The sequence below is a fragment of the Malania oleifera genome, chromosome 4, assembly GCF_029873635.1.
Source record: "Malania oleifera isolate guangnan ecotype guangnan chromosome 4, ASM2987363v1, whole genome shotgun sequence".
Lineage (NCBI taxonomy): Eukaryota > Viridiplantae > Streptophyta > Magnoliopsida > Santalales > Ximeniaceae > Malania > Malania oleifera.
Window position 1 is genome coordinate 53311889 of NC_080420.1, and position 14719 is coordinate 53326607.

Consider the following 14719-nt stretch of genomic DNA (forward strand, 5'->3'; position numbering starts at 1 on the left):
GGTCTAAAATCATATATTTAGGGACTCATCATGCCCTAACCCATGCTCTCTGTCTCTCCCTCTCCTAGCTATCCGAGTCCCTCTTACCAACTCTCTCACCCTTTCTTCCTCTCATTCAAATAGGCCCATGCCCCTGAGCTTGGAAAAGGCTCTTCTCAGCACCCTCCCACCGTGCCGAAACAGCAAGCCACCACCGAGGCTGACCAACACTTCGTCTCCTCTGAGGCTTCCTACCATTACCAATCTTACATCTCCAAGCGTTACATAGTACATGGTAAGATCATTCCTTCATCCTTCCTTCAAGCTCACCTCCCCACATTGTTAGCCAAAATCACAACTATCGAATGGGAGGTTCTATTCGATTTAGGAGAGCTCGTGTATGAGGAGCTCGTCCATGAATTTTATGTTAAATTTGTTCCATCCACTCGAGGTTGTGCGGCATACTCTATGGTTTGGGGGACCATAATTTGGTTATTCGACAATACTTTTTCTCAAGTATTAGTTTGCACATTTTATCCGATACAAGGCCTTCCCAAGGCATCATGGCTAACCCAATATGACTGGTTTGATTCCCACAAGGCCCTAAAATTGATCACTGGTGACCCCCACATTCCTCTCATTGCCTGACCCAAATCAAAGGACCTTACAGTTGAATTTTGCGTCCGACATCATACGATCACGTACAACTTCTCACCACAGACAAGTGGGTGAAACTAGGAGACTTTGGGTGATATTTTCTGCATGTACTGTCAGTGGCATGGCAAAGGAATTTACTTGCCGATAGTTGTTATTCAATATGTGGAGGAAAGTCTGAAATGACAACAGGGATGTATGTCGTACGACCGCCTACTCACTACCTTCTTCGATCACTTCACCCTTATCCGCGCCGAGATGCCTTGTATTATACCTACTCTATACGATACATATTGTAGAGACCCGAACCTGTAAATAAGGAAAATAAATAAAAAAAAGGGTAAAAAGAGAATAACAGTAGGGTTCGTCGACGAAGCCCCTTCAGCTCAACGTCGCCGAAATTCATAGAGTCATCAACGAAGAGATACTGAGCGAAACCAAAGAAAATATCCGGATAGGGTTCATCGACGAAGGTAGGGCTTCATCCATGAACTGAATGGTCGGTTCGTCAATGAAGGCGCCTCTTCATCGATGAATTTGACTCGATCAAAGGCTCTATAAATATCATTTTTGGTTGCTTAAGGGTGAAGAAAACCTAAAAGCTCTCTCTCTCTCTCTCTCTCTCTCTCTCTCTCTAGAACTAGTGAGTTCTCTCTCTCTCTATGATCCTTTGTCGTTCATCGTTTGTTTCCATGATCGAAGGTTTCCACGATCATCGTTTGGTATCAACACTGGGTATTTAGCCCAGTAGAATGTAAGTGAGTGTAATATGTTTATGTTTTAAATATGGATCCTTCGTACTGAGGAATATAGATAGAACTCTGGTATATGTCTAATAGAACCCCGAATGAGAATGTTAATGTTTTTCGCTATGCATGAATACATATATGTATGAGATATACCTGTTTGTCCCTATTTAGGGCGGGTTGTTTATATATGCTTATCAAATACAGGTATAACATAGTATGTGTAGTAGCACTCTGGGTTCGTATAAAGGACCGGAGCGTTACAATGTGGTATCAGAGCCCTTAACTAGTTGGAAGTGTGATGCGATTCATACTGCCTAGTTAGGGGTATACTCATAGCTTAGGTTGCTAGGTTCTATAGTTTAGAAAATACCAGAGTTTAGGATGTGAATAAGATTTGCGAGTGCTGCTTTGTATACCTAGAGACAGAAATCCATTGACAGACTTCTGTGCTTTTCTGGATCATTTGAAAGGTTCAGAAAATCATGGCAATCTATTGGTGGTTTTATTTCTAAGTGGAAGGGTAGAACTCAAGTTAGAATGAGTGTGTGAGTCATTAGGGTACGTCAGTACTAGGACTGTTATTATGGGAAGTAAGTTTGTAGTATTGCTGATTACGCACTTAAACTGCATAATTAGGAGCTTTAATTTAGGCATTGAGACTTATATTTTTAATTAAATACCTAATTACTCTCAATATTTTAGCACGGTGTCATATTTATAATATTTGGGTTTTATTGAGTAAATTATGAATTTTTGCTATTTTTTTATCACAGGGTAATTATTGGGAGCTAAAATCGGCACTACATCATAATATGCACGTATTTCCTCGTTCAAGCTCCAATCGAGACGATTCAAAATTCTAGAAAAAGATGATAAGATTATCTACAACCTTTGTGTTTTAAGCTTCGAGTGATACAAGCTCTAGGATGGTCAAAATTGCCCTCATTCGCTTGAAAACAGAATGAAGAAAAAAAAAAGGGAGAAACAATAAATAGAAGAAAGAAAAAATAATAATAATAAAAATTATAATTTGACCCGACCATGTAGTCGGGTCCTTATTGGCGCACACTGGGTAGGTTTTCCCCTCTCCCTCTATATATTTTTTTCCTTTCTCTTCTTCTTAGCGAGTCCCTAGCTTCTCCTCTTTCTCTTACCCTCTCCCTCCTTATCTCTTCTCTTACTCTCCCTATCTGGCCCTTTCTCTTCTTTCTCCTTCTCCTTTCCTCTCTTCCTCTTAGTCTCCCTCTTCTCCCTGCTGCTTCATTGTCTCCCAGCCGAACTCCTCCATTGCTATTGCTCATAATCCTCCTAAAGGTTGGAGCTGCTACTGCGTTGCTGAAGGTTGAAGCTGCTACCAGCCTGCAACCACCTCGAAGACCCTCCTTCTCTTCCCCTGCTACTTCTCCCATTTGCAACCCGGGGAACCAACCTCCACCTCTGTTGTGGTTCTGCTGAAGCCAGAGAGGCTGCTGCATCTTGTCGTGCTGCCTCAAGCTCCCACGGCCCTTGCTGCTGGTGCTACCAACTGAGAAGGCCCTAGTTGATGCTGCTGCTGTCATGAACTCGAAGCCTTATAGCCGAATGCCCTTGCTTCCTTCTACTCCGAACCATGGCCAGCTTTGTTTCTCCTTCTCTTTTCCTTTCTTTCTCTTTTTCTTTTCCTTTCCTTTTATTTAGTTTTTGTTTTATTCTTGCTTTTAAATACTTAAATCAATACTATTATTTTCTAATTGAGTTTTAGTTAAAGTTTTACACTTTTGAATATCTGTTTGGGTGTTAGTATTAAAATTTATTACTTTCTTTCTCTCTTAATTAATATTAACCTTAGATTTAATATTTGCTTGATCTATTGTTTTTTTTTTTAATTAAAGTTGAGTTTGGTTTCTTGAAGAAAAAAAAAAGGGAAATATAAAAAAGAAAAAAAATTATCTTCTTTGAGAAATTTGATTCTTGTTGGGTTCTCTTTAAATTAAGTGTAGTTTAATTAAAAGTTTGAATTTTTATCGTGTTTCCTATTATCTTTAATTTCTAAAGAGTTAAAATTCCATTCTTGGTTGTGTTAAAGTTTAGTTCTTTTTGTGTTTGATTGAGTTTTTTTTCTTTTCTTTTCTTTTTTTTTTATCATTATTGCATGTTTCAATTACGTAGGAAAGTTATCATCTTTAGTTTTTATTCCGAAATTCAACGCGTGTTTCAATTCTTGTTCGGTAGTTAACGTAGGTTTTCCGTTCTCATTATTAAATTCAGTGTGTGTTGGGGATTAGGATTTAAATTGCATGTTCATTTAATTGATCAAAAGAAATCTCAGCAATCCAGAAAACCCAAATCTGAACTAAGTTCAATGACTTTTTATTTTCAATTAGAAATACGTAAAATTTGAAATTTAACCGCATTCCCTGAGGAGACGATCTAGCCCTTGGGCTATTTATTACACGACGTAACTCCTATACTTGGGATAACTTCCGAACTGATCAATTTTTAGAGTGAGTCAAGTTTTTGGCGCCGTTGCCAGGGAATGCCAATTTTAATTTCAAATTTTGTATTTTTCTAATTATTTTTTACTTTTCATTAATTAAAAAAATAAAAAAATTGAAAAATTTTGAAAAAATTTATCATGCTTGTTTGCTGCTGTGTTTGTGGATTTCTACTGTTACATTGATGTTTGATGCCCTAGATCCGAGATAACTCGAATCCACTGTTTAGAACTTCACCTAGTACCAGTAGTGACACAGAGCACAGAATCTGATTGTTCTCCTGTTACTTTTACGAGTGATTCTAAAATTGATTTGAGCAATTTGTTTGAACAATTCTTTGAGGAAGTCATGGGTGCACCTGCACCACATACACTTCAGGATTTTCTATAGCCTATACGCACATCCACACCTTCCTGTATTGTGTTACCACAAGATGCACCGAACTTCAACATTAAGCATGGCATGTTATCTATGATACCCCAGTTTCACGGGATGGATTCTGAGAGTCCATACCAACACTTGATAGATTTTGAGTTAGTCTACACCATTTTCATTAATAGGACTGGAACTTATGAGTATATCAAACTTTGCTTGTTTCCCTTTTCTTTGAAAAATAAGGCAAAAATCTAGTTTAATTTTCTGCGACCTAACTCTATTACTAGATGGGCTTAAATGTAGCGTGCGTTCTTCCATAAGTTCTTTCCTTTTTAGATAACTCAACATGCAAAGAGGTGATGAGATGTTCCAAGCTTGCTAGGAGAGATTTAAGGACCTGATGAATATATGTCCACACCACGGATTCAAATCTTGGAGGTTAGTAAATTATTTTTATACTGCTTTAACCCCTGCATATAAACAGTTTGTCCAGACTATGTGTAATGGGGAGTTCTTCAGCAAGGAACCGGATGAGGCTCTATCATTCTTTAGCTGAGCAGGACAACCTCTTAAAGAAATCAGTGGTGGAGGCAGATACGAGGTCAAAGAGGAACCTAGTTTACAGGCTCTTGTTGCTGCGTTGTCTAAGAAATTGGAGGTTATGGAATCAGAAAAAGTGAAAGTTGAGGATTGCTCTATCTGTGAGACCTCAAACCACAGACTTCAAGATTGTCATTTACTACTAGTATGGCAGGAGAGTAGATCTAATTGGGTGCCATCGGAGAATCGGGTCAACAAAACTTAGAATCAGCCGTTCTTGAACGCTTATAATCCAGGATGGAGGAATCATCCGAACCTCTTATGGAGGAATTATCAGCCCGGTCCATCAACCTTATGGTATTAGCTAGTTCCTCAATCTTATGCACCGCCTCTGCAACCGATATATCACCTAGTTGCAGCTCGTCAACAATAGTATCAGTCGCAACAAATTTCTCAGAGCTATACACCACCAAGATTCCAACCAAATCTAGCTCCTATTCCATCAAAGAAATCTCCTGATGATAGCATGATGCAGATGGTGAACATGTGCCAGCAATTCATGCAGCTTCATGCCACAACCTCTGTAGAATTGAGAGATACCATGAATAAGATAAGTACACAGTTGAATATCCTGGAAAAAGGTAAATTTCCTGCACAGCCTCAGCCTAATCCCCAGGTATATCAACTACAATAGAAACCAGTGCATACTGTTTCAGGGGATTCTATTGAAACGACAAAGGCGGTTATTACCTTAAGGAGCGGAAAAGAAGTTGCTCGTCCTAAAATGCCCACTAATCAATAAGCAGTTACTCCAACACCTAAAGTGACAACTGAGACAGATAAAGGAAAAGAAAAATCAAATGAAGCAAGCTCAAGTTCAAAAAAGTTAGATAATAAAGAGGATGAGTCGGTTAAAGACTATCAACCTGTGGTACCCTATCCTCAGCGGTTGACATTTGGTCAGAAAAATAAGTATCACACTGAGATCCAAGAAATATTCAAACAGGTGAAGATCAACATTCCACTTTTGGATGTCATACAGCAAGTCCCTGCATATGCAAAATTTCTGAAAGACCTATGCACAGTAAAAAAGAAATTGAACGTGAAGAAAAAGGTTTTCTTGACTGAGCAAGTTAGCTCGTTGATATTGAGTTGGACTCTGCAAAAACTCAAAGATCCTGGTTCTCCCACTATTTCTATCATGATTTGTGAATCTTGTATCGGGAGAGCTTTACTTGATTTAGGGAGCAGTGTGAACTTGCTCCCATATTCGATATATGAGCAGCTGGGTTTAGGTGAGTTGACGCAAACTACTATGATGCTACAGTTGGAAGATAGATCTGTAAAAGCTCTGCGAGGCGTTATTGAGGATGTATTGGTTCAGGTTGACAAATTTTACTACCCCGTGGACTTCGTTGTTCTAGACATGCAGCAGCCTGTCTCCACCATATATCAAGCCTCAATTATTCTTGGGCAACCATTCCTTGCTACTTCTAATGCCCTAATTAATTGTAGAATTGGAGTACTTAAGCTCACATTTGGAAAAATGACCTTGTAGTTGAATGTGTTCAATGCTCACAAGATATCAAGTGGGTGTGATGATGCAGAAACACATGTAGTTGATGTAATAGATAATTTGGATATTTCAGAGCTACTGTCAGTACTTGATGTTGATGGCACGTTTGAAAATGACTCTTCTGAACAACTTAAGGTATTTGATGAAAAATTGCCAGGATTGGAGGGGCAGTTTCCAAAGATAGGTGGTTCCCCTCACCTATTGGATGCAAGTTACACGAGTAGTTGGTGTAAGCTAACATTTGAGGCTATTGACCTGCTCGAAATTATGAAGTCATCAGAAGAAGAAATTTTGACACTTGAGCTGAAACCATTGCTTGAAGAGCTGAAATATGTTTTCCTAGGTCCAGCAGAAGGCACATTCCCTGTGGTAATTTCTTCTCACCTTACTCTTAAACAAGAAACTGAGTTATTGTAGGTACTAAGGAAACACTATAGAGCAATAGGATGGACCATTGCAGACATCAAGGGTATCGATCCTTCGATTTGTACTCGCAATATCTTCTTGGAAGGAGACGCTAAACTAGTTCGTGATGCACAACGGATGCAGAAACCGACCATGAAGGAGGTGGTAAAGAACGAAGTTTTGAAATTATTAGCTTTTGACATCATCTATCCGATCTCCGATAGCAAATGGGTAAACTCGACACAGGTAGTTCCAAAAAAATCTGGTTTGATTGTCATTGAAAATGCTAATGGAGAGTTTATCCCATCTAGGAAATTAACGGGTTGGAGAATGTGCATTGACTATCATAAATTGAATTCGATTAGCCGAAAAGATCACTTCCCGTTACCTTTCCTAGATCAGATACTCGAAAAAGTAGCTGGTAATTTCTTTTACTGTTTCTTGGATGGATTTTTACGGTTATTATCAAATTGTTGTAGCACTTGAGGATCAAGAGAAGACTACCTTCACTTGTCCCTTCGATACTTTTGCCTTTCGTAGAATGCCATTCGGTCTATGCAATGCACCTGCTACTTTCCAGCGCTGCATGATGAGTATTTTCTCTGATATGTTAGATGATATGTGTGAAATTTTCATGGATGACTTTTCTGTGTTTGGTAAATCTTTTGATATTTGTTTGAAAATTTTGATTGTTATTTTGAAAAGATGTGAGGAAAATAATTTTCTTTTGAATTGGGAAAAATGTCAATTTATGGTAAGTAGTGGTTTAGTGCTTGGTCATTTGATTTCTGAGCGTGATATAGAGGTTGACAGGGCCAAGGTAGAGCTGATTTCCCAGTTACCTATCCCTAAGAAAGTTAGGGATATCCGTTCTTTCCTTGGTCATGCCGACTTCTATAGGCGTTTCATTCAGGGCTTTAGTAGTAGTGCTAAACCATTATGTACGTTATTGCAAAATGAGACTGAATTCTTGTGGATTGATGAATGTCAACAGGCTTTTGAAATGCTAAAGAAACATTTGACTATTACGCCCATCATGCAACCTCCTCGGTGGGACTTGCCATTTGAAATCATGACTAATGCTAGTGACTATACCCTTGGTGTCGTTCTGGGTCAAAGAATTGATAACAAGCTGTCTGTCATTTATTATGCGAGTCGAACTTTGAATGATGCTCAGAAAAATTATACCGCCATTGAGAAGGAATTGTTAGCTGTTGTATTTGCCTTAGAAAAAATTTGTTCTTATGTCATTAGATTGCCTGTTATTATTTTTACTGATCACTCTACTCTGAAATATTTGTTAGCAAAGAAGGATGTTAAACCCAAGTTGATCAGATGGATTTTACTTCTCCAAGAATTTGACATCACTATTCGAGATAAAAATGGCATGGAAAATGTTGTAGCTAACCATCTCTCTCGTTTACAGCTACCTAATATGTATGTATCTCCCTCTCCCTTAAATGATGATTTTCCTGATAAGCGTCTTTTTGCAGTGCCATACGCTCCATGGTTTGCCGATATTGTGAACTACCATGTCACCGACCGAATGTTAGAACATTGGTTAACTCAGGATATGCATAAGTTCCTTGCTGAGGTGCGACATTAATATTTTGACAATTTACATTTGTTTAAATACTGCTCTGACCAGTTAATTCGTAGATGTGTGCTTGATAATGAATTCACTTCTGTGATGCATTTTTGTCATAATAGAGTATGTGGAGGTCACTTTGCCACAAAGAAAACCGTTTCAAAAATTTTACAAAGTGGACTCTACTGGCCTACTATGTTCAAAGATGTTGAGAATTTTTGTAAAACCTATGAGGCTTGTCAAAAATTAGGGAAAATCATAGCAAAGAAAGAAATGCCTATGTCTCCCATTTTGACTCTTGAAATTTTTGACTGTTGGGGAATTGACTTTATGAGACCATTCCTGAACTCTTTTGAGCATTCTTACATTTTAGTTGATGTGGACTATATTTCAAAATGGGTGGAAGCTATACCTTGTAGAACAAATGACCATAGGGTTGTCATCCATTTTCTCAAGGAGTTATTTGCACGTTTTGGCATGCCCAAGGTGATCATTAGTGATAGAGGGTTGTATTTTTGTAACAAACCTTTTTAAAAACTCTTGCAAAAGTATGGTGTGACCCATAAGGTCTTTGCTCCATACCACCCTCAGACTAATGGTCAAGCTGAGTTGGCCAATAGAGAGATTAAAATCATACTTGAGAAAACTGTGCATCCTAATCGAAAGGACTGGTCAGAAAAACTTGTTGATGCACTCTAAACCTACCAAACGGCTTTCAAGACAAACTTAGGGATGTCTCCCTACAGGTTAGTTTACAGTAAGGCATGTCATTTACCTGTTGAAATTTAGTATCGTGCTTTATGGGTTATAAAACAAATTAACTTTTCACTTGATGATGCCATGGGTTTAAGGAAATTGCAGGTATGTGAGCTTGAAGAGTTTAGGAAGGAAGCTTATGACAATGCCCTTTTTACCAAGGAGCGGATGAAGTTGCTACATGACAGGAAAATCAAAGACGAAAAACTTTTCCCTTCTCAGCAAGTGCTTCTATGTGACTCTAGATTGCATGTGTTTCCTGGGAAACTGAAGTCCCGATAAGGTGGCCTGTACGTCGTTGAAAAAGTTCATTCTCATGGCGCGGTAGAGATTGTATATCCAAAGAGTAGAAACCGCTTCACAGTCAATGGACAACGTCTAAAGCCCTTCAGGACTCCATTCGATCCAAATAAAGAGATCTTGCTTCTACAAGACCCTAGGGGAGTCCTTTGACCTTTCTATCTTACTATTTTTCTTTTTAATTTTTTTTCTTTTCGTTTCATTTGTTTTTATTTGCATCTTTCTTTTATTTTTCTTTTGCGTTAGTTGGTAGTGATTTTCTATTAATTTGTTCACCCGCACACAGTTCTTCTATTTCCCTTATGCTTTCATATTGAGGACAATGTTCCACTTTGGTTGGGGGGGTAAGAATTTGCATGTGACACTGTGCACGTATACTTGCTGGTTTTTATATTAATTTGAAAAAAAAACAAGAAAGAAAGAAAGAGTATTGAGGAATAACACTGACATATACCCTTCACATATTTGCATATAACCTAAGAGTTACACACTCGAGTCATTTATGTGTAGTTTCTCTATATATGATTTTGTAACTCCATGAAGAATTGATTGGTAGTACACTTGTCTTAATCTGGCTATATAAACTCTTGAATTTACATGGTATCTCATGAGACTGAAAATACACATTCACATGATTTGTAGCACTTAGGGTTCCTTATGAGCACTGAGAGAGCGACCATGGTCAATATGACACCTTGTGAGGTATTGTTGAGCCATTTATCGTTATTTTGAGTTTTTGATGTCAACTCAGAGTTCATGAAACTCAACTTTCCCTTTTTTTTTTTCAGAATACTCTTTGTACACTAGTCTATGTTTTTGACTTGCTAGCCTAGAGGTGACATCTTGTGGGGAGATAGAAACCTAGGTCTTGTAGCCTACTCAAGATGCGAAGGCTAAGCCACCCCTAGAGATAGACTTATTTCATAGACTACTATTCGAGCTTAATTCCTATTGGTGGCATGAAAATAACAAAAGAAGTGTAATGATTGTCCTAATTGACAATGAAAAAACAAAAATTGAAGAATGAGCAGAAGAAAGAATAATAAAATTAGAAATGCACATGAAACGAAAGATTAATACTTGCTCCATGGAAATGCATAAAAAGTCATGGACACAACACATATTATCCACATATGAAGACTCTCCAACCGCTTAATGCTTTATATGTATCCACACCATGTTTGTGAATAAGTTGATCTAGGGTGGTCTTAGTTGGATATGGTGAGTAGGTGAGAAGATGTTAGGATGAAGGATCTGACACCTTACAAATAGGCTGGATCCTTTTCAGACTAGTCCACTCCATACATTTAGCGTTTGTTCCTTGCAATATGTGGGATGTTTGATCGTGACATTCCTCCTCACATATGACGAGTGAACCCATTCCTTTAGAGTGTTTTTGAGAGTATACCAGTTAGGCCAAGTCAAAACAACCATTCTGTAGGTGTCCACTGGTATCTTAGGTGTAATAAGTCACACACATCACACATTCCTTGAGATTTCACCTGTTTATACTCAAACTTATATGATCGCATTAACTATAAATTGTACTGTTGGTTAACTTCATGTGAGAATACTGTTCTTAAATGCAATATAATGATGAAACTTGCATGAGTGACGTGCTTCGGAGTTGTGTGCATTGAATATGAACGCGCTGGTGTGAGATTTGGTTATATTCCTATATGTGAAATGGTATGGTTGTGTCACATGTGCATTCATTTCATGTTTGTTGGAGTTAGTATTTGTGGATACCGCCATGAAATTCATTCACGTTATTTGTTAGAGACTAGCAAAACGTTAGTTGGGGGGGTGTGATTACGCGCTTAAACTGCATAATTAGGTGCTTTAATTTAGGCATTGAGACTTATATTTTTAATTAAATATCTACTTACTCTCAATATTTTAGCACGGTGTCCTATTTATAATATTTGGATTTTATTGAGTAAATTATAATTTTTTGGTATTTTTTTTATCATAGGGTAATTATCAAGAACTAAAACTGGAACTACATCGTAATATGCACATAATTTTCCCGTTTGAGCGCCGATCGAGACGATTCAAAATTTTAGAGAAAGATGAGAAGATTATCTACAACTTTTGTATTTTAAGCTTTGAGTGATATGAGCTCTAAGACAGTCAAAATTGCTCTCATTTTCTAGGAAACAGAATGAAGAAAAAAAAAGGAGAAAAAGGAAATAGAAAAAAGAAAAAATAATAATAATAAAAAATTTGATTTGACCCAGCCAGGCAGCCGGGTCCTTATTGGCGCACACTAGGTAGGTTTTCCCCTCTCCCTTTATATATTTTTTTCCTTTCTCTTCTTCTTGGCGGGCCCCCAGCTTCTCCTCTTTCTTTTACCCTCTCCCTCTTTATCTCTTCTCTTACTCTCCTTATCCGGCCCTTTATTTTCTTTCTCCTTCTCCTTTCCTCTCTTCCTCTTGGTCTCCCTCGTCTCCCAGCTGTTGTACCTGCTGTTGCGTTGTCTCCCAGTTGAACTCCTTTATTGCTGCTGCTCGTAATCCTCCTGAAGGTTGGAGCTGCTGCTGCGTTGCCGAAGGTTAAAGCTGCTACCAACCTACAACCACCCCAAAGACCCTCCTTCTCTTCTCCTACTGCTTCTCCCATCTACAACTCGGGGAACCAATCTCCAATGCTACTATGGTTCTGCTGAAGCCTGAGAGCCTGCTGTGTCTTCTAGTTCTGCCTCAAGCTCCCACGACCCTTGCTACCAGTGCTGCCAACTGAGAAGGTCCCAGTTGCTGCTGCTGCTATCACAAACTCGAAGCCTTCCAGCCGAACACCCTTGCTGACTCACTCAAAAAATGAGCAGCTCGGAAGCTATCCCAAGTATAGGAGTTCTGTCGTGTAATATTAAGCCCAAGGGCTAGATCGTCTCCTCAGGGAATGCGTTTTAATCTCAGATTTTATGTCTTTCCAATCGAAATTAAAAAGGTACTGAACTCAGTTTAGATTCGGGTTTTCAAGATGGTTCAATTTCACTTTTGATGAATTAAATGACACGTAATTTAAAACTCTAAACTAACATTCACTAAATAAAAGAAAACAAGAATAGAAACCCTACGTCTACTTAAAGAAACATTGGGACACGCGTTAATAAAAACTGGAAACCTAAAACATGGAACTAAAACATGCAAGAATGGAAACTCTAATCTACCTAAGGAAACATCGAAACACGCACTAATTAAAAATGGTAACATTAATCATGGAATTAAAGCACATAATGGAAACTCAATCACACACACACACATTAAAAATCGAAACTTTAACAAAAATCAAGAACTCGAACCAAAATAAAAAAACACAAACAAAAACCTAAATTTAAATGCTATCGAAACACAATAAAAATGCAAACTTTGATAAATCTGACCCTAATTAAGCTGAGCTTCAAAAAGAACCAAAAATTAAAAACATTCGCAATTCAAAATTTCAAATAACCCAAAGAAAATTAATACTTAACAATTATTCGACTAACACAATATTCAAATTTAAAACTTTAAATAATCTTCAAAAGATAACATTTAACACTTATTTAACTAACCAAAAATTATATAAAAAGAAAGAAAAGATGAGAGAAAGAGAAAAAGAAAAGCCATGAAAGCTTTAGGCCGTGGCAGCAGGGTGCTGTGCTATAGACTGTGCAGTAGCTCGTGGAGGCTCATGGGTGGTTTGTTGATTCACGTACAGCAGAAAGGCTGGAGGTTGGGCAAGAGAAAGCAGAGAAATTGGAGAGAAGAGAAGAAGGAGAGCAGGGAAAAATAATAGAGATGAGACAAAGAGCAAAGCAGAATTGAAAAGAACAAATAAAACAAACTAAAGAAGAAGAGGAAAAAGAAGAAGAAGGAGAAGAGGAGAATGGGGAGCCATGGGGGCTGCCTATGCAGGAAGAGAAAGAGAAGGGTTAAATAGGATAGGGGGGAAAGCCCTAGACCCGAATAGGAAACCCGAATTGCTATATTTTTTCATTTTTTTCATTCTCTGTTCATTGCAAATTCTGCTCTTATGGAGCCTATATCTCATAAAACTCAATTGTAGATAATCCTTTTCTCTTTCTCTAGAAATTTGAATCGTCTCAATCGGAGCTTGGATGGAAAAGTTATACACAAAATACGAATAGGTGTTGGTTTTGATTCCTAGGAATTTTCCTGCGACAAAAAAATTACCAAAACTTCATAAATAGTGCAATAAAGTTCAAGAATGATGATTTTGGCACTTTATTAAAATATTGAACAATTTTGGACATTTAATTAAAAATATAAATCGTAAAGCCTGGGTTAAACGTTCAATTACGCAGTTTCGACGCGTAATCACACCCCCCAACTAACATTTTGCTAGTCTCTAGCAAATGACATGAATGAATCTCAGGGTGGTATCTACAACTACATACTCCAATAATCATGAAATCAATGCACATGCAATATAACTATACCACTTCACATACAAGAACATAACTGAATTTCACACAAGCTTGTTCATATTCAATGCACACGACTCTGAAGCACGTCACTCATGCAAGTTTCATCGTTTATATGTGATTTGAGAGTAGGATTCTCACATGAAGTTAATCAGTGGCACATTCAGAATTAATGCAATTATATAAGTTCGAGTATAAATAGGTAAACTCTCGAGGTGTGTGTGATGTGTGTGACTCAGTACACCTAGGACGCCAGTGGACACCTACAGAACGGTCGCTTTGACTCGGCCTAACTGATATACCCTCAAGAACACTCAAAGAAAATGGGTTCACTCATCATATGTAAGGAAGAGTGTCACGATCAAACATCCCACATATTAAAAGGAACAACGCTAAGTATATGGAGTGGACTAGTCTGGAAAGGATCTAGCCTATCTATGAGGTGTCGGGTCCTTCACCCTAGCATCTTCTCACCTACTCGCCATATCCAACTGAGACCACCCTAGATCAACTTACTCACAAACTTGTCGTGAATTCATCTGAGGCATTAATCGGTTGAAGAATCTTCATACGTGGAATATATGCATCGTCCTTGACTTTTTGTGATATGTATTTGGGCCGGCATTGAAATTTCATTTCATGCGCATGTGTATTGCTTATTCTTTTTTTCTCTGCTCATTCTTTATTTTCTGACTTTTCTTGATCAATAAGGACAATATTAACACTTCCTTTGTAATCTTCATACTATCAATGGGAATTAAGCTCGAATAGAAGTTCATGAATTAAGTCTATCTCTAGGGGTGGCTCATCCTTCACATCTTGAGTAGGCTACAAGACCTAGGTTTTTATCTCCCCACTAGGTATCACCTCTAGGCTAGCAAATCAAAAATAAAG